Raw genomic sequence first — 25,427 nt, forward strand, 5'->3', positions numbered from 1 at the left:
TAGTTTATGCATTCTTGTAGGCTCTATGCAATTTGTCCGCTTGGGATGTGAGTAGACCCTTCAATTCCTTCAGTGACCAGAGTCGTTTTTCTTTCTCAAGATCATAGTTATCCAGCCTATTCTGCAAATCATCCACAGATTTGCTAAAAGCAAAAATAGAATCTTGAAGTGGTACACATGCATTGCATATCTTTTCTAGCTCTTGCTCTGTTTCAGTTCGCTTCTTATTGATATCAGAATAAAAGAATAAAACATTAGAAGTAGAAGCAAGATATTTTCCTCCTGTTTCAATAGCTTTTCCTAACAAATCATTATTAAAAGATAGAGCAAGTTTCCCTCTATCAATTTCTTTTATAAGTTGCTCTCCATGCATCTTGTTATAACTCCTCTCAGCATAAGTTTGTGTTGCTTCTTCAAGTGACTTAATTTGGTTAGATTCATCAGCAACCAGCTGACTAAGTTTGCTAATAAGAGGTGTCAGGTGTCCTGTAGCAGTTTTTGGTAGTATACTTGATTGAATATCTACAACATTCTGAATGGTGTCAGCCTCCATTCTTTCCTCTTTAAGTCTCTTCTAATGTGCTCTAGATTTCATGTTAGTTGCAATCTTCATCATTTTAGATGCACTCATATTATTAACAATTATAGGCCTCGAGATGCCTAATGAGTCATCATCATTTTCATTAGTCTTCTGTATGACTAATGTTTTTTCAGTTCGAAAGATGGTACCTTAACAATTGCTTTCTCTTGTCCTTTCTCTGTTTCTTGTTCAAAGATATGAGTATCAATGTTTTCATTAGATTCCTTCTAAATGTCCTTTGAAACTGCTAGGGATTGGGGTTTCTCAGGTTGTTCCTTTGCTGGTGGAATATCCACTCTTGGTTGAGTTGTCAGTTTCTCAACTGAAGTAACCTATAAGTCAGCGATTTCAGGTGGTTGCATATCTGGTACAATAATATTTCCAGATAGATCAATTTTATCATTAGTATCATCAACAAGTATGACTTGTTGGACAATAGTGTCATCTTTTTTCTTGACAAGATATACATCATCAGCTTGTACAATTTCTTCCTCATCCATTTCAAGTTGATCAACAATATCTTGCTCATTCTTAGAGGAATGTATAAGATCTTTCCTGTGTTTGATATTATGAGCAATCTGATGAATCATAGTCTCCAGAGGTTGCACTTTTCCACTGATCAGCTTCAATCTTTTTGTTTTGTAAGCAAAATGAACTTTGTACTTATCAACCAGTTCATTCAACTCATCCTTTGACATCTCAAGAAAATATTGTGTAAATACATCATCTATGATTTCTTTTTCTTTCTTTATTTCTTCCTCCCATTTAATCAAAAGAATAATATACAAGCAATTACAGATATCATTTTCAAGATCATGAGGTAATCTATTGTAGTGACACAAATAATTGATTACCTGTTGAATAATTTGTTGCTTTTCATCTTCATTGAACGAATCAAAATGATCTTTGACATTATCAAATCCATTTCTTCCTAATGTCTTCATTGTCCTCTCAAAGTTAGTCTCAGGCTTGTAAGTTGAAATAGCCTTTGGCACTTCCTTCACTTGCTTAGCTACTCTACCGTTTGCTTTCATTTTCTTGGTTTCTTCCTCAGTGTCAGTACCTTCATATTCTTCTTGGAGAATTAGTTTCTGACCTCTTTTCTTAGATGCACTCTCCTTCTTTGCATAAACTTTAGGTTGTTCCTTTTTGATTTGGACACTTCATGTCACTCTTGTACTTTTCATCACTGGAGGTTCTTTCTCAACCTTCTTCTTCTTTGCATAAACTTTAGGTTCTAGTTCATTTTTGATTTGGACACTTCATGTCACTCTTTTACTTTTCAGCACCGGAGGTTTTTTCTCAGCCTTCATGTTCTTACCTTTACCACTCGTGTTAGGATCAATACTGGTCTCATCTTGTGTCGTCTGAACTACAACAATATCCAATTTTTCCTTCTTTTTATCCTTTGGAGATGCCAACAGGTTATTAGCATAACCAATCAGTAGGTCATAGTTGACCTCATAACTCATATCTTCCATTTTTCCTTCTCTAGGCTCAACTGCCTCCATCAAATAGAAATCAGTGGTAACTATGAAAACAATGTCCTTAGCAAAGTGTTTTACCACATCCTCAGGAAATCTTACTCTCATGCTCATTTTATTTTGAAATTATTTGAAGTATTTGTTCATTGCAGCAGATAAGGTGTTCCTCATAGCCTTGATACTATTCTTAATTTGGGCAGATACCGGTATATCCTTAGACCATTCAAGATCACCCATTCCTAGTAGGAAATTCTAGTAATAAAAGAATAGCCTAATCAATAACTGTCCAAATTTAAACTTTAGAGTGATGGCCTTATATAGGTCATAATTAGCATTTTTTAGTTATCATCTTGTAAGCAGTATGCACCGCTGTTGATGGGCCACTATTTAATCTGCTAGAATAAAATACCCGGTAGGCTATAACCATAGCTGCCAACTTTACCGATGGGTCCCTGATGTTATTGACAGAAAAAGCATGCCCATCAGATGTTGATCTGGTTAGAGTGTTTACTATCTCTTTTGAAATACGCCTCAGCTTAGGTACTTCACCGATTTAGTAAAAACCAATTACAGCTTGAATAGCTTCCTTGGTTATAGTATGAGTCCTTTCTAAATACATGTTTTCCCCATGAAATTGACTCAAAATAATTCCAATATGTTCTTCAAAATATTTAAGAAAGTAAGTTGTGTTATGAAAATCTATTTCATAAACCCTAATATATTTTGTTTGAATCTTTCTTTTTTCATCGCAAAGGGATTTTAACTGAGAATATATCGATAATGATCCTAAAGCCTCAAACTTGCAATCAATGTAGCTGGACAAATCCCGTTTCACTATAACATCTTTAGGAACTTGTGATAAAGCATTATAAGGCACAATTCATTCCGCTTTTACAACTTCCAAAGGTTCAGATGTAATCATCAATTTCTCTACTATTTTAGAAGATGATTGCATTCTAGATAAACTAGATTTGAAGCAGGATTTTTTAAAGAAATACCTTATTTCACTCACGTTGCCTCTTTAACCGGTTGAATTCTCAAGTGCACACCAGTTCAGTCTTCACCAACCTTCATTTCGACTAAAATTAGCTAACAATCCTTTGTTACCTCTACAACTGCTCAAAAATTCTTTCTCATATGTGTTAGTGTAAAAATAACAAAGTGAAAACTCGCTTTTATCCTTTTTACCTACTGCAATAAATGCTCGTTGGTTAAGGTTACAAACCCTCATTACACTACTTAATGATACATAGATGTAAAACTGATTGATAACAGATTGACAAAATGTTATCAAAATTTCATGCATTCAAATTCTCTTACTGCTCATTTATCTAAAGGGGTTCGAAAGTGGATTTACTATTAAGTTCTGCTTAGCCATATGAAAAAGCTTAGTTCACTGGTGCGGGATTCTCCACACTTGGTGAAGGAATAGTTTCTTCTCCAAGTGAGTCATCACTCTTCTTCTTCCATATTCAATTCATTTCTTCTCTGGTTTCTTCAACATTAACTTTCTGCTTTCCTTTCTGATTCTTAGAAGGATTGACCAATTTGCTCTTTCTGGATCTAGAGAATTTTTCCATGTGTCCTAGTTTATGATAGTGATAGCAAGCCATACCAGATGATCTCCAAGGTCTAGGATTACCTCTCCCAGTTCTTCTTCTATAATTCATAGCCACATGACCAAAGTTGTTACAGATGGTGTAAATGACGTTTGTTACCTTTTCCATCTCAAATGGACTAAATCGGTTTCCAGAGGGTCTTTCTCAGTTCATGTTGACCTGGTTGTCAAAATTTCTCATCTAGTTTCCATTTGGTCTTGAATGCATATGTGGTACAGGATTATTCATTGCATATCTACATTCAACTGATCTATGTCCATACATTTTACATGTGAAGCAATGATCTTCAAATTTCTTGGATACATACCTAGAATTAGTATTGTAGCTTGCATTTCTATTAGGTTTGTCTCTACAAATGTGTTAGACACAATGCACCACTAAGAGGGAGAGGGGGTGAATTAGTGGCTCTCAAACTTTTCCCTTTATCTATCTTATGTGCACATGTCGGTTATTAGATTTAACTATAAACACACTTACCGATTAGTGAGGAGACTAACTCAAATGCAAACATAGATAAGGGGACATCACATAACACTGACATATACGAGGAAAACCCAAGATGGGAAAAACCTTGGTGAGAAATGTTGCTAGAGTCTACTACTCCAATCCAACCTCACAATGAAAATTGTTACAATGTTTAGGGCACCAACCCAAGGAGCACCAACCCATGATTTAGGGAACCAACCCAAGGAGCTACAACCCCTACTTGATTTATGGGCTACAACACAAAGGAGCTACAACATCTGCACCGACCTACAACTCAGTGATCACAATGAAAATATCAAATACATAAGTGGTTACTCTGTTACAAGTGAATCTTGAAACCATTTCAAAATAGCTTACCCTACCAGTGAGATGCCTTCTCTCCTACACCAACTCACTCTTTTGTTGCTCTCTTCTGCTACTCAACTATTGGTAAACTCTACCTGTACACCTCTTCCACTCTTCTTCTCTGCAAAATCTTCTCCTCACTACTCCGCACTTTACCAGTGCTAAACTCTAGCGGTCCACAGTCTTCCTTCTCCACAACTCTCTTCCTTCTTGCTCTACGGGTATAACCACTACCGGTTCTTCTCTTCACTCTCCCTCTTGTCTCAAACACTTTCTAAGCACTTGGTTGATTTTCTCTCACATGCAAAAGTGACACACTTCACAGTAGCACAATATTCTTCTATACAAAAGTACCTAACAATGTCTTTGGCCTTCATATTTATAGCCAGGATTTCTCACCAAAGCCCACTTCAAAATCTAGGCGATTAGGGTTTCCTCACCATGCTTGAGGCAAAACAAATCCAATTAGATCTTGATCAATCTGATCTCGCTGATAGCCAACTGTTCATCTCCACTATTGTCATGCCTTCCAATACACATTTTCCAAATATAGAAAAAATGATCTTTTACCTCGACCTGCATCTATCAAACCATCATTAATGTCTTTGTTGTTTCCTTCTCGAGGTTTTCTAACAATCTGATCTTCTTTCTTTGATCCATGCACCAAAAAGTCCCTGATTCTTCTCTGTTGTTCATTCTTCCTCGAGCCACACGCTTCTGACCCGATCCATAAATCATGGGATCCATATGCAATGCACACCTATACAGATTCGTAACTCTACACGACACTTCACCAACCTCTACGAGCTTACCACCTTGACTCCATGTGGCATTCACATCAACCAAGTGTTAACTTGGATTTTTGAGTCAGTCTAGATAGGATCACTAACCAACCACTCTATCGCTTCCTCTTTCATGCCAGTTTACTAACCCTGTCGGTATCTCACATTCTACCAGTTACTTCCTCATGTCTTCTCTTTGCTATACTATCGATGGAACACCTAAACTGGTCTTCAGACATGACTGGCTTAAGCATGCACATTCACATCAAGTGGAAAGACTTTTGTATCCGCATCTTGTCCAAATTATTGGTAAACATATATACCGGTAAGCACTCTTGATGACACAAGTCATCAACTTTCAATAGACTCCTACTTCAGTTAGGCCGTTCTTCCTCTTTCTGCATCTTCTCAGTTATGCCTTTTCCTTGATCAGCTCTGATCATATCTTCGTTGGTTTGTCAAAGTGACAAACACATCACACTTCATCTGTACCGGCATTTCAATATCTCTTTACCTCTTCTCTCTTATCTCAAACAATCATGATTCACACCATGCATACTTGGAGATGAGTTCCTCTTACCGATAGAGTGGCATCTTGCCTTCTGCATCTTGCAGTGTACTCATGTGATTTTCCTGTTTGTGCAACATTTCTTCAAACAGGGACATGTGATCCGGGGATGGCACTTTCACTATCACTCATTGCTTCTCATGATGACTGCATCTACATCAAGTAGGAGTCCTATTGTTCTACATCCTCACAACATACTTGTGATCTTCTCATCTAGTATTGATGTGATTAAGATAACATTTTGCCTCTTCATCACAAACAACTGCTCAAACATCTTTCTATCTCATCACACAAGTCAGGCACTAACTCGTGTACTAGTGACTCCTGAGATCTTCTTCCTTACCATATCGGTGTTTTGCAACACAAGGTGATATCCAAGATATCACATCCTATATTCACACATAGTAGTGTTGCACATACATCTCTTCTATCGGTAGTCATCCCATACTAGTTGACATCAATGACAACACAATACCAACAATATCCCTCTTTTGCATTGATATCAACACATGTAGTATCTGGAAAACTACATAGTCTTTCTCTCTCTTATTGTAGTCCATGGATTCACACACATATATTATGCGGTATACTATAGAATCCTTCTCCCCCTTTGACAACAATGGCAAAGGGCACTATCAGGATATTATTTCTCTTTGTATGTACTGATCACTAATAGGATACTTTCTCCCCCTTTGTCTTTATTGGATGCAACTCCTCTTTTGATACCACTCGTTATCTAGTCACCAAATATTACATCCTCTGAAGTCACAGCAGTTGGGATGAGGGTCTTAACCTTCAATTAACACCAATTGAATATGCAGGTCTAACCCTATTTGATAGAGAACTCAATTGTAGAAGGACTGATACCAATTGTTAATGTGTCAGTGAAGACTACTTACCTGTCGGTCAACCTACAACACCTCCTATTTGATTCCCAATTAATCAATTGTAATTGTACCATGAATCCAATCAACTAGAAGATAGGTAGATACCCATAGCCATCTTGGGTATGCTTATTGCACTCTCCATCTTCTATAGTTTGCTAAATCAATATCCTTACAAGGTCAAGAAGGTTGGCTCATCATTATGAGGCTCTTTATTATGAGCACTTGAACTCCCCTTGAGTCATACATCTCAGGTCCTCAACTCCAATTAGGTACAATATCAGTACTCAAATCTCCTCCATATATCGGTAAACCCAAAGATATGCAAGCCTGCATGATCAGCAATTGGGCTCACTCTTTCGAGGAGCATTTCTGAGTGTGAAGATATATCCCTTGTTCTCTCCATTTGAGGAGACAAACTGAATGTCATTGTGGCGTATATTCTTGTTGGTGGAGAATTCACCGACACCACTACCTAACCCTTCAGTGTCCTTGGCATGCTTCTTCTTCTTTAATATCTTTTCCAAGGCATCCCTGTTGCTATCAAACCTCATTCTCACCTTGAGCTCATCCTGACACTTCTTAAGGTCGTTTCGAAGAATCTCCATTTCTCCAAGAAGCTTCTGATTTAATTCATTTTTAACTTCTAGTCTAGATGCTAGATCATCACACTGGCACTCCTTGGTGTCCTCTTCTTGAGACTTCATCTTTGAGAAGTATTTCTCAGATTCCTCAAGACATTTTGTCAACCGGTTCTGCTCTACTATAGCAGAATTCTTGAATAGCTTGTATTCCTTTCTTACTCTATTGAGTTCTTCAAGTGCATTTACAAGCTCTCCTTCAAGATCAAATTCTACTTCCTCTTCATCTTCACCTTCACTATCACTCCCAAAAACATGTTGCCGGTGGGATATATTTTCCTTAACACTCCCAGATGTGTGCACCTCATCTTCAGATTCTTGAGTCATGAAGAGGTGGGTTCTTTCTTCATCAATGCTGCAACTATTGGTTGATCTACCTTCATCATCTGCAGAGGTATGAGATATATTTATCATCCTATCATCACAAGCCAATCCTAGAGTTGTAGGCTCATTTCCATAGAGCTTCTTCAATCTCTTGTATAATCTTTTTGCTATTTTCCATCTGTCAACCTGTGAGACATTAATAATGATCCCACTGAATATAGCCCTCATGGCTTCTTCATTGCACAAGCAACTTCTTTCTTCTTCAGATCTAGTGGGAGGACTGACATTCTTAGGGAGACCATTGATAACCAACATCTGTACATCAAACCCTAGAGAGGATAGGAATACTTCAATTTTCGCAACCCCAAATAGAATAGTTTGATCCATCAAACACTGGAGTAGGGATTGAAACTAAACAAACCATTATGTCATTAAGACATAATCTACCCAATCTGGAAAAACATTGTCTGACTGGGAACCTATGCTCTGATAACAATGGTTAGGCACAATTCACCACTGAGAGGGGGAGGGGATGAATCAGTGGTTCTCAAACTTTTCCCTTTATCTATCCTATGTGAGCATTTGGTTATTAGATCTAACTATGAACAAACTTACCGGTTAGTGAGGAGACTAAATCAAATGCAAACATACATAAGGGGACATCACATAACACCAACATATACGAGGAAAACCCAAGATGCGAAAATCCTAGGTGAGCAATGTTGCTAGAGTCTACTACTCCAATCTAGCCTCACAATGAAAACCATTACAATGTTTAGGGCACCAACCCAAGGAGCACCAACTCCTTATTTAGGGCACCAACTCGAGGAGCTACAACCTAGAGGAGCTACAACCCCTACACCGAGCTACAACTTAGTGATCATAATGAAAACATCAAATATATAAGTGGTTACTCTGTTACAAGTGAATCCTGTAACCATTTCAAAATACCTTACCCTGTTGGTGAGATGCCTTCTCTCCTACACCAACTCACTCTTTTGCTGCTTCACTATTGGTAAACTCTACCAGTAAACCTCTTCCACTCTTCTTCTCTACAAAATCTTCTCCTCATTGCTCTGCACTTTACCAGTAATGAACTCTACCGGTCCATGTTCTGCCTTCTCCGCAGTTGTCTTCCCTCTTTCTTTGTCGGTATAACCACTACCGATTCATCTCTTCACTCTGCCTCGTGTCTCAGATACTTTCTAAGCACTTGGCTGATTTAATCTCACATGCAAAAGTGACACACTTCATAGTAGCACAATATTGTTTTATATGACAACACCTAACTATGTCTTTGGCCTTCATATTTATAACCAGGTTTTCCCACCAAAGCCCACTTCAAAATCTCGGCAATTAGGGTTTCCTCACCATCCTCGAGGAAAACCAAATCCAATTAGATCTTGCTCGATCTGATCTCCCTGACAGCCAACTATTCATCTCCTCCATTGTTGTGGCTTCCAATACATGTTTTCCAAATATAGGAAACATGATCCTTTACCTCAACCTACATCTGTCAAACCATCATTAATACCTCTGTTGTTTCCTTCTCGAGGTCTTCTGACAATCTTATCTTGCTTTGATCTAGACACCAACAACTCCTTGATTCTTCTCTTTTGTTCATTCTTCCTCACGACACGTGCTTCTAACCTGATCCACAAATCATGGGATCCATATTCAATGCACACCTCTATAGATACCTAACTCTACACGACACTTCACCAACATCTACGAACTTGCCACCTTGACTCCATGTGGCATCCACATCAACGAAATATTAACTTGGCTCTTCGATTCAGTCTAGATAGGATCACTAACCAACCACTCTACCAGTTCCTCTTCCCTGCCAGTTTACTAACCCTGTCGGTATCTCACATTCTACCAGTTACCTCCTCATGTCTTCTCTTTGCTATACTGTCGATGGAATACCTAAACCAGTCTTTAGACATGACTGATCTAAGCATGCACATTCCCATCCAGTGGGAAGAATTCTTCATCTACACCTTGTCCAAATTACTGGTAAACATACACACCGCTAAGCACTCTTGATGACACAAGTCATCAACCTTCACTAGACTCCTTCTTCAGTCAATTCATTCTTCCTCTTTCTGCATCTGCTCAGTTATGCCTTTTCCTTGATCAAATTTGACCATATCTCCGCTAGTGTGTCAAAGTGACAAATACCAGCATTTCAACATGTGTTTGCCTCTTCTCTCTTACCTCAAAGAGTCATGATTCACACCATGCATACCTAGGGATCATTTCCTTTTATCAGTGGAGTGTCATCTTGCCTTCTGCATCCTGCAGTGTACTCATGTCACTTTCCTGTTTGTGCAACATTTCTTCAAACAAACACGTGATCTGGTGATGGCACTTTCACTGTTAGTCATTGCTTCTCATGATGATTGCATCTTCATCAGGTGGGATTCATGTTGTTCTGCATCCTCACAACATAATTTTGATCTTCTTGTCTAGTGTTGATGTTATTCAGATAATATTCTACCTCTTCATCACAAACAACCTCTCAGACATCTTTCTATCTCATCACAGAAGTCAGGCACTAACTCGTGTACTGGTGACTCCTGAGGTCATCTTCCTTACCTTATCGGTGTTCTGCAACACATGGTGATATCGAAGATATCACATCCTATATTCCTCCATAGTAGTGTTGCACATACATCTCTTCTATTGGTAGTCATCCCATACTTTTTGACATCAATGACAACACAATGCTAGCAAAACATTTACAGTGTGACCATGTTTATGGCAAACAAAACAAACAGGTTTAAAGACCTTCTTATCGATAGAATTTTCGACCTTAGGAGAAGATTTATTCTTAAGAGAGTTGCTCTTGGTATTGGAGGATTCATCTTTTTCAGATGTGTGAAAACCAAGTCCAAAAGTATCACCATTCTTCCTTTGTGATTGAATTTTCTCTTCTATCAAGGTAGAACTTTTATGGAAAACTTTCCAATTTCCCATTCGCTTCAGTGAGCTCTTTGGTGAAATCTTCATTATGTTTTGGCAATTTATCAATTAGAGATGATGCTAATTCAAGATCTAGTTTTAGGTTCTCTTTTTACTTCTCTTTTTGCATTCAAATGCTCATGTAAAGTAGCATTCTCTTGCTTGATATTGGCAATCTCATGATCTCTTTCTTTGGTGAGATCTTCAGTAGTTCTCCTGGCTTCCAGTTCCTGACTCATGCGGATAGTAAGACCTTTTAGCTCTCTCCTTAGATTTAGCTTTTCACTGTTTAGTTTTTCAATTCATTAGCTAAAGCATCAATATTGGCCTCATCTGAAGAACTGTTAACAAATATTTCTACTAGTTGTTTAGTTAGCTCTCTTCTTGTGACTTGAGAAGCTTTTAGTTTGACCCTTAGGGTTCCAAGCTCATTCCTGCTAGCCTCAATCTCTCTAGCCATCTCAAAGTAGCTCATATCCCCAATGGTAGCTTTAGGTTTCCCTTCCAAGCGATTAGGCTTTAAAGAAGTTAGGCTCTGATACCAATTGATGGACTTATAAAGCACTGAGAGGGGGGGGGGTGACTCAGTGACACCAAAAATAGTACTACATTAAACATTGGTTGACAGATAAACTTAACAAGTTTGTTAAACAATATGCATGCAATCAAAAATGATATAACAACATCCACAATATGTAAAACATCCACCATAACACAAGTGTTCATACATGGGAAACACAAATAGGTAAAAACCATGGTGAGAAGGGACTCACAAGTTAGCTATCTATAGTAATAGATAACTGACCAGTTAGGGTCTACAAAATGCTTCGCTAGATGCGAATCCTGTTAAAGATCCCAGAGCTTAGTTAAATCCTATACCCTGTAAAAGGTAGGCTCTTGTAAGGAGTAACCTCGGTGGAGGATTTCTAAATCCAAACTAATGGATCACCTGGTTAGAGGATTTGAACAATGAAGCTTGTTAGAGATTACCCTATTAGGGGATTTGACTGTTGTAGTGATTAGAAAACAACAGGTGATGTGATCTAGTAGTAGCACAAATTTCTTGTATAGATCCTCTTCTACGCACTTAACACTTCTTTACCAACATACTCTGTGACTTAACACTTTTGCCTTTTCACATAACATATTACTTCGCTCATACAAAATAATGCATTATGATGTCAATATATAGACATTTAGATTTCATGTCGGTCTCTAGAAATCATAACACAATTACCTAGGTGCAGTGTATCTGGTCAAGTGATCATAAATCATGACAAAAATACTGCCAAATCTTGTCGATAGGGATAACTCATCACAACTTGTGATAACTCATCACATAATCAATGAATACCGGTTTTGAATTCACTTGTTCTAATAAATTAAGTGAGCTCATGGTACATAAAATATGGATCCTCTATCTTTTACTATCTCTAATATCCTTTCATGATCTTCGATAGGCAACCTCCACTTTTGGGGGACAAAATCTCTTGTTTGTAAAGTTTCAAAATGTAATCTTGTTGCTATAACCAAATGACTATAATGCAAAACTTTTTGGTCGGGCATGTATTCAGTAAATGTAACACCATTGTTATCTATCTTCGTTTGTTGATAAGAAGTACCTTCAACAATGACTGATCTAGTGGGATATTGTTCCCCATCAACATCTTCCACTGATTCTGACAATTTACATTTTGGTTTTGTGCATCATAGTAGGTAATAGTCAACACCTTCTACATTGTTAGGATCTGCAAGCACCACAAAAATATGCCCTATACACAGAAAAATACAAACAATTAAATTATAAAGTGTATGGTACAATGTAAAATGAATTCACATTGAAATAAAATTTAAACAAAGTACATGAAAAAGCGTAATTATATTTAAAGAAAATGCAAGTGTACCTGGCATAGCTAAATCAGAAACATGTTCATAATCAACTGAATATATAGGATCATGAATATCTACAATGTCACTATCTTCAAAAGGAGGCACTCTGACAAATTGTTTCATCTTCCATTCTGAACTCAATCCATCTCTAATGTTTTGACATTGTTGAATATTTGCATTGTTTTCAATGCAATCAACACAAAAACATGATTTTTATCTAACCTCAATCACAAGAGGTTTTCTATGTCCTATAGTCATCACTTCATGTAAAATTCTAATGCCATTAATTGTTTAGCAATTATGATTGATCAAGATCTTTAACTTACCAAAAATAGCATTTTTTGTATGTTGTGTCACATGCACCAAAATGACTTTTGCACCGTTCTACTATCTCACTTTAATTTCATATGTTGTTACCTCCAAGTTTATATTGGTGAAGTGCACTCTTCACACAAGCTCCTACTCCATAACGATCTCCTTTTCCATGTCCACTATGAAAAAAGTTCCACAAAAACTTTAGACCACATTTAGCATGCTATTGTTGTTAGACAACTCAGATAACCGGAGGAAAACTAAGAGTGCGAGTGAATTAGTTGTCAACAGATTATAGAACCTTATGAATTGAAATCTTATTACTAGAATACATAAACCGAATACTGGAACAATAGCTATAATAGTTAAGCACAAATATAAAACACAAAACATTTACCAACCATCCACAAAAGATAACACCAAGAATGCCATAGGATATACAACATCCTCATCAGATGTTTCGTTGACTAGCATCTGAATTCCGAGGGCACCCAGGACTCTTCCGATGGCGGACATGACTGCTCATCCGGTGAGAGAATTTCATCGGGCATACATCATCCTCATCAGATGTTTCTTGGGTGGATGTCAGAATTCTAATGACACCCGAGACTCTTCTAATGGCGGCCATGACTTCTCATCTGACGAGAGAATGTCATTGGGCATAAGGGATCCTCGTCGGATGTTTCCTTGGTGAATATTGGAATTCCGACACCCATCCGACAAGAGAATGCCATAAGACATAAAACATCCTCTTGGGATGTTTCATTGACTAGAGTTGGAATTCTAATGGCATCCAGGACTCTTCCAACGACGGCCATGACCGCTCATCTGGCGAGAGAATGTTGTTGGGAATATAGAATCCTCATTGGATGTTTCTTGGGTGGACGTCGGAATTCCAACACCTGTCTGATGAGAGAATTCCATAAGACATACAACATCAGATGTTTCATTGACTAGCATCGGAATTTTGATGGTACCTAGGACTCTTCTAACGGCGGCCATGACCGCTCATCCGGCGAGAGAATGTCATCGGGCATATAGCATCCTCATCGGATGTTTCTGGGATGGATGTCAGAATTATGATGACACCCAGGACTCTTCCGACGACAGCCATGACCGCTCATCCGGTGAGAGAATATCATCGGAAATACATTGTCCTCATTGGATGTTTCATGGGTGGAAATCGGAATTCTGACACCTGTCTGAGAAGAGAATGCCATAGGACATACAACATCCTCGTCAGATGTTTCATTGATTGGTGTTGGAATTTGCAGATGATAACCTCTTGCTGGGTGTAGCAAAGATCAAGGAAGCAATTCAGCTGAAAATGCTCCTGGAATCCTTTGGGAAGGCCTCAGGTCAAATTATCAATAAAGAAAAATAAAATAAAAAATTCTTATCCACCCCTTCCCCCTTAGAGGTTAAGATCCAAATAATTTTGAACTGTAAAACATGCATTCTACCCTGTATTCACCTGGGTATCCCAATTGACAAAGGATTCGGGAACTCAAAACTTTTGGATCCTCTGATGTTAAAGATGGATCAGATTATTAACTCCTCGAAAAGGAAATGTCTCTCATGGGCTGGTAGGTTGGTAATGCTCCAAGCAGTTATTTATGCAATACCCATCTACCTTTTATCATTTTTATCCCTCACTTCTAGTGCAAATTCTTTCATCATTAGAAAGATGTGAAACTTCTTCTGGCAAAACACTGAAGAATAACATAAAATTTCTCTAATTGCATGGGATAAAATCATCAAACCCAAGTCTATGGGGGGTCTAGGAATAAAAAATCTTTACTTGCAGAACAAAGCCTTGGAGGCTAAACTAGTTTGGAAGTTCATTAAAGACCCTAAAAAAATATGGGGAAGGATAATGGCATCAAAATACATTAAAGATGGGGATCCTCAAAATCTTCTAAGATGTAATTCTCATCCAAAGGGATCTAGGACCTAGAATTTCATTGCAACATGCAAAAATTTAATTGGAAACTCTTTGTCTTGGGATATCGATGATGGATCCTCTAGCCTCTTTTGGGAAGGCTCATGGGGAGGATATCCAAGCATTGACTGCTCTCTTAATATTCCAATAGCTAAGCATTGGCTTCAACAATATTCAGGATCTCGAGTTAGTGATTATTTGGTTTTGGACAGGGCTACTAGAATGCAAGGATGAAGCTGGAAGCAATTGGAGGGATTGCGTATTCCTACTGTTGAAATCAACCTTCTATAAGACCTCATTAGAGAAATAAATATTAATCCCAAAATGAGGGAAATATTATCTTATATGGGCTTGTTCTAAAATAGGACAATATAATGCTAAAGATGGCTATATGGTTCTAGCAAAGTTTGGGAATCAAGAGGAACAAGATATTCCACTAAAACTATTTTGGAGAAGCAAGCTTATCCCAAAAGCAAGAATCTTTGCATGGTTGGCTTTCAAAGAGAGGATCCTCACACCAAAAAGATTCACTCAAATGGGCTATGAAGGGCCCTCAAGATGAATTTTGTGCAAAGTTCAAGCGAAAATAGTGGATTTTGCATGAGTCGAGTAATGATCATTATATAAAGCTTCTGTAGAATTGTCACAAGGCTTTGCTAGAGAATTGAAAAGTGATTGTAGCGGATTCCATTTTTCCAGTGGCTGCAGAGACCTCTTCCTATGCCAAGCAAACATTTCATGTAGATCTTTGCATGTTGGCATTCAACCCTGTTGGAAAAGAGTGTACGAAGGAGGAGTTCAAAGACCTTGCAAAAGCAATAGGATTTGCATGAGGTGTGAAGCCAATTTTCTATGTTAATGGAGTTTAGGTTATTGAGTTCCAGAAACGATCTCATTATTTTGAAAACGCCCCCATCAAAAGTGACTGTGTCATGCACTATGTATGTGGGCCATTAGGCTTGAGTTGTGTGGTTGTTTTCTAATGGTAGTAGGTGAAATGGCCCAAACTGATACCTAATGATTTATCTTTTTGCTTCCAAATGGTAATTAATACTGAAGTAGTTGAGCCTAATTGGTATATTGTATGAGTTTAATTAGTGTGTATGATAACAGGCAATATCATTAGTTTCTTATAAATAGATTGTGCTAAAGTGTATTCCAACTTTTTAAGAATAGGGATCTTATTATTTATATAATTTGGTTGAATCTATAAAATTTATATAAGAAAAAAAATAAAATTGGTAGAAATTTCTTTTTAATTTAGAAGTAGCTTATGTAATTATAAAGATGGAAAATACATAACACTTTTAAATTTATTTTTTTTGACATTTTTTCTCAGTAAGCATAACTTTAATTGTTTTTAATGAACATAGAGTGTGAATAATCACCAATTTGTCTCCTCCCATTTGAACATGAACCTTGTCACATTTGAATTACTTTCTTCCATTCACCGTCAATGTTTCTACCATCAAATACTTACATCTCTCTCTCTCTCTCTCTCTCTCTCTCTCTCTCTCTCTCTCTCTCTCTCTCTCTCTCTCTCTCTCTCTCTCTCTCTCTCTTTCTTCTTATGGACATAATTGGACATCTTACCATCTCCCAATTCAAACTTTTTCTTTCTGACCACAACACTTTCCCTTTTCTACCCCAAAACCTTAATTCACCTTCAATGATCTAAGAAGCTTAAAAGACCTCTCTCTCTCTCTCTCTCTCTCTCTCTCTCTCTCTCTCTCTCTCTCTCTCTCTCTCTCTCTCTCTCTCTCTCTCTCTCTCTCTCTCTCTCTCTCTCTCTTCTTATGGATACAATTGCACATCTTACCATCTCCCAATTCAAACATTTCCTTTCTCACCACAACACTTTCCCTTTTCTACCCCAAAACCTTAATTCACCTCCAATGATCTAAGAAGCTTAAAAGACATTGATCTCTCTCTCTCTCTCTCTCTCTCTCTCTCTCTCTCTCTCTCTCTCTCTCTCTCTCGTACACACACACATGAATCTAAGACCACATGTGAGCATATGATATATCTGAACCAAGAGAACATATCACAATTCACCATTGTTTTAAAACAACCTACACCTGCACCTATAGGTATTTTTAGACACTTACAACATATTGCCATATATATTGTTGAATCAACCCAAGTAATTGATTATTATAGATCCCCCAAATGTCCCTTAGGCACCAAATTCGTCATTTTTAAACATGGTTGTATAGGATTAAATAAAAAAACTTTTGTTAGTTTTTTGAGACAACATAATGTTGGTATTATTTTATATCCAAAATTGATTTAAATCCAACCATCTAATCCCAACACTTATGCATTATATAAATGTTAATTAGATATGCACCCACAATTCTACTCAATGATCACAACACATATACTCATATTCATTACAATATCCTTAGAGACAAATTCTGTTCTTGAAAGAAACTTAGGAAATGCATTACACATTCACACAAAGAGAACAAAGACAAATGAATACATCCTTAATGTACTAGTTCATGTGAATAAGATGACACAAGTTAGAGATAATCCTAAACAATCTTTTAATTAATTTTTCAAAATGATTGATACAATATCATAGATATAAACGTTTTTTGCAAATTTCATTCCATTATTAAAACAAAATTAGACTACATACAATCTACCCATCCAAATGTCTATTCTAGAACCTTTGCCAATGATCTTGATTTCTTATTTATAATACAAGGGATCAACAAGCTTCAGATCAATTGACACACTTGGCAAAATTTTATTTGATTCCCTTTGTAACTAAATATATGCTAAAAGAATCTTTACATTTCTCATAAAGCACAAATATTTAGTCAGTGCTAGAGGGAATTTGAAAACAAAATTGTAAAGCCTGATGATGCTGATTTCATCTAACCAACTTGATGACACAGAACATTCAAACTAAAATATTAGAAAACAAATAAAATAAAACATAACACGTAATATATTGAGAAGATTGATATATTTGAATGCACGTTGAGGATACCCCATTTCCCTCACTCTTCAATAAACACCCATCGCCATTGGGTCTGGCAAGGCTCTACTTCATTTTGTGCAGGTTAGAAATAAATTCAGTTGTGACAAATGTTCAATATACTTTTGGTTAGCATATAAACCATTGAGGTCATTGACGTGCTTCATTCCAAATTCTAGTGAAATCATTTTATTCAATTTAACACATGTATTCTCAACAACTTATCATTAATAAGGACAATACTAATGGCCTATGGTAACATCTAGATAATCTCCATTTTCCATTCTTCTAGAATTTTCAAACTACTATCATTATCCTTAAGGAATGAGGGGAAATGAGTGTCTTTCATTTGATCATATCTATTGAATTCTTTGATTGAAACTTCTTATTAAACTTTTTGTGGACTTTTATCCATTTATCAACTTGTTTCACTGCATATTCTGACTTCTCCTAAATAGGATCTTGTGTGACTTGCTCTCTTTTTGATTCTAACCTTCCTTGTAACCTCTCATGCTCTTTAATGGCCTTGTGTGTTCCAACAAATACAGTCCATGATCTGGTGCATCGGTTATTGGCAACGGAGCAGTTCCTGAATAAGATGGCAATCTATCTCCAAACTTCACATTTTCTTCTCTCAAGTGCTCATTTTCTCTCCTATACCATGTATTTTCTTTCACCAGTTTTTCAAGATGAGCCTTCGTAAATTTTGTTCCATTAAGTGTCAGGTCTGCAACCTCAACAAGTTTCATGTCTTCTAATCTATGAACAAGAGATCCATATATTTGACTTGGATCCTCAATATTGAGAGACCTCTTACGTGGTGGATATAAGGCCCAAGTATACGAAGACTTATTATTAGGGTGAAATCTTGATCAAGTGTAGATCTTATCTGTAGCTCCAACAGTCAATTTAACTTTCATGTTCTAATTTCTCCTTAAGTTGTCAAAACCTATGGCTGAGCTAATATCCCATCTAGGTAGGATTAGGACCCCTTCTTCTTAGAATAATCTTCTTCCCTTTTGAGCGATCATCTCTTTCATTTCCTTATCTACTTCATCTTGTAATTCCTTAAACACTTGTGGATTCATTTCTGGGTTAATGTTCTTCACTGGTTCTCTTATTTGTTTTCCTATATACTCAAGAATCATACATGCTTGGAATTCAGGAGAATGTACAAAAGAGTCATCAAAACTAAATGTTTGGCTAGCAAGAATGCACATAAAATATTTCTATCTCTCTCACATCGTCCCCCCCTATCTCCCTCTATTTATATTTATATCTTCCATCTCTATCTATCTAGTTGTTCCCCCTCTCCTTATCTCTCCACCTCCATTTGTACATAGCTATATCCTTTTCCACCTCAATGTCCATCTCCACCTACATCTTATCTCTAACCTCCTCTCTTCCTCCATCCCTTATTTCTATTTCCTTTAGCCCCCTCTCTCTCTTCCCCCCTCTATCTCTCCTTTCCATCCTTAGCTACCCCTCTCTCTCCTTCACTCCCTATTGCAAACATAACATGATACTATTGTTAATTGATCTTGATTATCTTCCTAATTTAAAGGCTTTATTTCAATCATGTTCATATCCCTGTAAGCATGTGCATAGTTGAATGGGAGATATCACTTCTCTATTAAGACCTTCGTTGCATAAAACTCATCTATTAATTGACCACATGGACTATGAAAATATATGTAGAAAATATACTTTCTTCATAATTGACTTTCCACACCTCTTTGACATCGCACACTAAAGTGTGATTGCTACTTATTAACAAGTTATGGTTTTCAGATGGTGACAAGAACACAAAATTTTTTCATTCTTCAACTAAGATTAAAAGATGTAAGAATAGGATATCTTGTATTCAGTGTTAGAATGGGAATTTATTGATAGAGCTAAAGGACATTGCTTCAGAGCTAGTTAGGTTTTTTAAGTCATTATTATCTTCAGAAAATGAAAATCTCAGCAATGATATTATATCTAATATTCCTCCTTTAGTATCTTTAGAAGACAATAAGATGTTGATGTCTCCCTTTTCCTTAGAAGAAGTTAAGAATGTTGTCTTTGCCATGAATCTGGATAAAGCCTCGGGACCACATGGTTTTACTCATTTATTTTTTCAGAAATGTTGAGATTTTGTGGGAAATGATGTTTTATTGGCTCTCAAGGAATCTAGGAGAAATAGGTCCATTTTAAAAGAACTTAATACTACAATGATTGCAATTATTCCTAAAAAAGAGGATACTAAGACTTTTGCTGACTTTCGTCCCATTTCTTTATGTAACACTTTGTATAAGATATTTACGAAGACAATTTCCCTTAGGTTGGAAAAAATTCTACCTAGGATCATTTCATTGCAGCAAGGTGGTTTTGTTCCTGGAAGGGAGACGACAGGGGGTGCAATTTTAGCACATGAGGTGTTGCATTCTGTTTCCACCCAAAGAACCCTAGCCATGATACTTAAACTAGACATGATGAAGGCTTATGATAGAGTAGAGTGGGGGGCTTTATGTGTTGTTCTTGAAAAGTTAGGTTTTTCCAAGGCCTGGGTCAAATGGATTCATGCATGTATTTCTTTTGCAATATTCTCAGTTTTAATTAATGGTTCTCCTTGTGGTTTTTTCACTTCCTCTAGGGGTTTGAGACAGGGAGATCCCCTTTCTCCCTTTTTGTTTATTCTCCTAGTTGAAACCTTTAGTTGGGCTATTAGGGCCGCTAAAGTGGGGGGGCTTTGGAAAGGTATAAGGATTCAGAATATTCCCCAAAGTATTTCTCATTGTCTCTTTGCAGATGATACTCTATTATTTGGACATGCTTCGTTAGTTGAGGCAAAAGTGATTAAAGGAATAATACAAAATTATGCATCATTTTCTAGTCAGAAAGTGAATGGTGATAAATCAAAGATTTTTTTCCTTAATACATCACAACTGGTTCAGCATAGGTTGCAATCATTTTGGGGATTTGAGACTCGAAATCTTCCATGTACTTACCTTGGAATTCCTTTCTTTGTTAAATAGGATAAGATTGGATTTTGGGATAAGATTATTTCGGTCATTTCTAAAAGAATTCTCTCATGGAATCATAGATGGTTAACTTTGGTGAGTAAAATTGTTCTCATCAAGTCTGTTTTGAATGTTGTTCCCATATATCTCATGTCCATTTTGAAGTCTCCAAAAGCAGCCATTGTTAGTTTACAGGATACTCTTAGAGATTTTCTTTGGAAGAATAATAAAGATGGCAAGAAGAAACTCCCTTTAGTTGTATGGGATAAGGTATGTTTGCCTAAGGAACTTGGGGGAACAGGAATTCAGAGTCTAGTGAATCAGAATTTAGCCATGGGTGCTAAGTTGGTTTGGAAATTATATGACAAGCCTAGCTCCTTATGGGAACAGATTATATTTGCCAAATATTTAAATAATGGACCGAGAGAGTACATTTTTAAAGTCTCAAATTTGCCTTTGGGTTCTGCTATTTGGAATTTCCTTTGTAAATGTAGATCAATTATTTTGCATCTCTCATGGATTGTTCATAATGGCAGAAAGGTTAGATTCTAGGATGAAGTATGGAATGGACACACACCTTTGGTGAATATTAGGGATTGGTCTCCTCTGATCACTGTTCTTTCCTCCCTTTGGGGTGTTTTTGTAGAAGATTATTTTGAAATTGTGACTAGTGGTCCCCTTAAGCTAGCTAGATGGAAGTCGATTGATTTCTTAGATGTTGATCAAAGCATGAAATGAGATTTTGAAAAGATTTTGGGGGATAGAATTGTATTTGTTTCTGATTCTGAGGATGAACTTATTTGGACAAAGAATATTTCAGGTAAGTACACTGTTAAAGATGGTTACAACTCTCTTATGGTTGCTAAAGATTTATCTTCTTGGCCTTATAAGTTGTTTTGGCATTCGGCTTGTCTTCCCAAAGCTGGAGCCTTGATTGGTTGGCAGTTCAGGATAGAGTCCTTACAGGTATGAGACTAGACAGACTTGGTATTACTGTTGTTTTCCCTTGTGTCCTTTGTAACAAAAATTTGGAATCTTCTTCACACCTATTCCTACAATGTGATTATGCTTATGAATGTTGGCAGTGGTTGTTTGAGAAGCTAAATGTATCCTTTTTTATTGGTAAGGATCTCATTTCCCATTTTAGATCTTGGCCGTTTATGTTTGCCTCATCTTTTTATGCATGCCTTTGGATCATATCTCCATCTATTGTGATTTGGAATGTTTGGCTAGAGAGAAACTATAGGATATTTAAAAAAACAAGGTCTCCTATGTCTGAGGTTCTATTAAAAATTGAGTCTTCAATCTCTGAGGTTGCTTTGTCATTTATTTATAAGAAATTGGAAAATCTTACTTCTTTTTTGCACTAGCATAGTAGAGTTACTAGAGTGTGGAAGCTGCTGTTAGTTTTACCCTCTCATGGTTCAATTTTAAAAAAGAATGATGCAATAGGTAAGAGATGCTCTGCTAGATGGAAACCTCCTCCGCAGGGGAACATATTTTGCTTGAAGATGGTGTGATGATTGAAAGTCCCACTAAGATTGGATCTCCAATTGATGTCCATGACTTAGAAAATGTTGATGTTGGACATATTTTGGTGGGCAAAAATCCATGTTTGGAATGAGATTCAACTTGGGAACATATTGACTTCAATGGGGAAGATCATATTTAATTCTCTGAATAAAAATTATTTATAAATCTCTTACATTAGATTCACAGTCGATCAAAGTGTCTCTATCTCTTTTCACATCTTTCATCATAATAAACTCATTCTTTTGTGTCCTTCTTAAAAGCAATAAGTACATCAAATTTTCTTCCTCTAATTAGATGAAGAAGTCACTTTGTGTTTATGTTTGGCCAACATATTCTATTTAATTATTAGTAAATATATATCAAATATATCTAGTTTTTTTGAAAAACATAGAGTTTATTAGAGGAGAGAATCCTCTCCAAGGTTACATTTTTTTATCATGAAAAATTTAAATTGAAATTGACATCTCATGAAAATTGTAACGTTTTGATTATGTTTAACTAAAAAAAAATTTTAAAAAATCATTGAATTTTTTTTCTTTTTTTTCATGCACTAGATTTCAAGTAATCTATGAGGAGAAAAATGATTTTGTTTTCTTGGTGATGTCCCATCCACCTAACTGTTTTCTCAAATTTTAGAAAAATATATTAAATCAAATTAATTTAAATCAATTAATCAAATTAAATCAATTCAATCCAATGAATTAATCAAATTAATTCAATCAATTAATCAAACGAGTTCACTGAATTAATTCAAATCAATTAATCAAATAAAATCAATTCAATTCAATGAATTAATCTCATTAATTCAATGAGATATATACTAAGGCCTATGAGAACGGTTCCCTAGGACAATTTATGAATAAAGGGACTATTAAGCTATTACTCGAAGAAGGGGACAAGTCACTCATAAAAAAATTGAGACCCATTACTGTCCTCAATGTGTCTTATAAAATTTTGGGCAAAGTTCTTGCTCTCAGACTTGAGAGCGTGCTGCCCAAATTTGTATGTCCCACACAAACAAGGTTCATTAAGGGGAGATTCATCCTGGAGAATATAATTACTAGTTGCGAGGTGATGGATTGGGCAAATGTTTTCAGGCAGAATTTGGCCATGTTTCTTTTAGATTTTGAGAACGCGTATGATAGGATCGAATGGGGTATTATTTTGATGATGCTAGAAGCCTTTGGATTTTTAGTGGAATATTATAAATGGGTGAAGTTTCTCCTTAAATATGTGTCAGCACAAGTGGAGATTAATGACTCTCTCACTCAAGTAATTAAACTCAGTAGGTCTATTAGACAAGGATGCCCTATTGCCCTTGCGCTATTCATTATTGCTTCTTATGCCATATACTATATATTAAGAGACTGCACCACATCCCCTAAAATAGGAGGTGTTATGCTTCCTGATGGGTCTGAACAGATTAATACTCAATTTGCTAACGAAACTGCACTTTTTGTTGAACTTACCAAGAAAAATATGGAAGCCCTAGAGTGCAAAATAAAGTTCTTAGGTGAGATTTCATGGGCAAAAATCTCAGATGGTAAATCTACACTGCTTGGGTGGAGAGAGCAACCTCTGGAGTGGTTACACCAGTTTGAAATCCAGTGGGGGGGGCCTAACAAGATAGTCAGATACTTGGGGATACCCTTCTCCATCTCCCCCTCTCTCAAGGAGATGTGGATATGGGTTAGAGACAAAATTGACAAGAAGCTCAATAAATAAAATAGCTGATATCTATCACTTGCTAGTAGAGTGCAAGTTTTCCAAAACAATTATCCTCATACAACATTTACTACTCCTCTGTTTGGATGTTCTCCAACTATCAAATCCTGGAGATACAAAAAGCTATAAGGAAATTCCTATGATCTGATGGGAAAGGAAATAAGAAGATACACTCTGTTAAGTGGGGGTGGTGCCACATAGAGAAGAGTCTGGGAGGGCTTAGGCTAAAAGACTTGAGAATACATTGAGGGGTTGCTCTTGCTGCAAAATGGATCTTCTAGCCATTTGACAACAGTGAACCATGGAAAGTTCTAGTCAGAAACAACATCATGAGAGTCATTCCTAAGAAAGATAAAGCTTGGAAATCTTTACCCTTTTGTGACCTAGTGGCTAGAGGATTTGAAGTCTCAATGCAGGGTTCGTGTGTCTTTAAGTCTCTTTGGAAAGCCTGGCAAAGTATTAGACCTTACATCGCCAATAGTAGAGCCAGCAGCAGTGACCACATTCATGGAGAGAGGTCTATCTAGTGGAACCTTTTCCACTCTTCTAAACCTATCACGCTTACTCAAGGGTTCTCTCCTAAAACCTAGGCCATTAAAGGTATTCACTTCTTTAAATACATTATTGAGAATGATAGGGTTATTAACTAGGATACCCTTAGAGTTCGATATGATCTGCAAATTTCCCAAAAAAGAACCTACAATATGGTGAAACATGAGTGTGTAGTTCTACAAGTGCCTAAAAGTTGTAAGATAAATAATGAAAGGTGTACTGATCTTATGTGGAATAATGCTATTTATCTTTCCAATATCAAAGCTATTAATGTCTATAATACCCTCCCGAATGATGAATCTATTATAAATTATACTAACACTTTTTAGTATGCAGACTTCTCTCTAAAACAGTGGCAGAAGATATTCATATGACTTTGGAGCAGCCCTACTACATGTAAGAAAAAATGTTTTAAATGGCTGATGATTATTAACAGGATGCCCTTCAGAAAAGATCATATTAATAGTGATATCTACAATGTGTGTAGAGTGCCTGAGTCTGTTAGGCATATTTTCTTTGAGTGTAATATTGCTAGAGAAATCTAGTTGTTGTTTGGTATTTCTATTCCTAATCAGATTCTTATTTTAGATGTTCTCACGAGGTACATTAAGCACTTGAAAAAGGGTACTAACCTATTTTGGCATATTCTATCTACTGAAATTTTATGGCATATCTGGAAAATTAGAAATGAAGATAAGTTCCAAGGTAAAGCTAGGGCCCTTACTGAGTAATTTCGTGAACTTAATCTAAATCGCATATTTTTGTAGGTATCTGTTACAATGAAGATAGAGAAGAACAAATT

At 36.6% G+C, this 25,427-nt stretch overlaps 1 pseudogene; it reads left to right on the plus strand.

Annotated features, from left to right (window-relative positions):
• Positions 1-13,882: 13,882 nt before the first annotated feature.
• The window catches only part of LOC131860340 (caffeic acid 3-O-methyltransferase-like), a 110,981-nt pseudogene continuing 99,436 nt past the window's right edge, over positions 13,883-25,427 (plus strand).

This window comes from Cryptomeria japonica, chromosome 11, assembly GCF_030272615.1.
Source record: "Cryptomeria japonica chromosome 11, Sugi_1.0, whole genome shotgun sequence".
Lineage (NCBI taxonomy): Eukaryota > Viridiplantae > Streptophyta > Pinopsida > Cupressales > Cupressaceae > Cryptomeria > Cryptomeria japonica.